The following is a 511-nucleotide window of genomic DNA, read 5'->3' as shown; positions in this document are numbered from 1 at the left end:
TCAGCAACGGCTGCACTGAGCCTGCAAGGGGTTAGAGAAATGCTGGGCCTCTGTGCTGTACCTGGGAAATCCCAGGAAGCACCAGTAACTCCCTGTCCAAGCCCACTTGTGCCTATCCCCAGTACTGATTGGGGCATCGATCCTGCTTCAGGCGGTGCTGTAAGGAAGGGGCCGGCTTGGCACGCCGCTCTTCATGAAAAACCTTTCAAGTGAGGCATGGGCATGGCCACGGATGGGAGCTGTCTGCTTCTGCCTCCTGTTTGGCTGGGGAAGCATCTGTTACAAAGTGGGACCCGGGTCGTAATTTCTCCTAAAGCTGAAGTGTGTTAAGATACAGATTTCTGGTGTAGCCTGCTGTGGAGATTGTGGCCAGCAATGCAAGGGAGGTCGGTGACTCTGGGTTGGGTCCCTCTCAAATAGGGGTGAAACAGGGCGAAAGCAAAAGCAAGGGCATCGCTGGCTGGATTTTCACAGCGTTCTATTAGATATGCAAAGAAAACTGCTAAGCGGG

Source organism: Egretta garzetta, unplaced genomic scaffold (genome assembly GCF_000687185.1).
Source record: "Egretta garzetta isolate BGI_Z169 unplaced genomic scaffold, ASM68718v1 scaffold56, whole genome shotgun sequence".
In the NCBI taxonomy this organism is placed as follows: Eukaryota; Metazoa; Chordata; class Aves; order Pelecaniformes; family Ardeidae; genus Egretta; species Egretta garzetta.
This window is presented reverse-complemented; position numbering follows the sequence as displayed.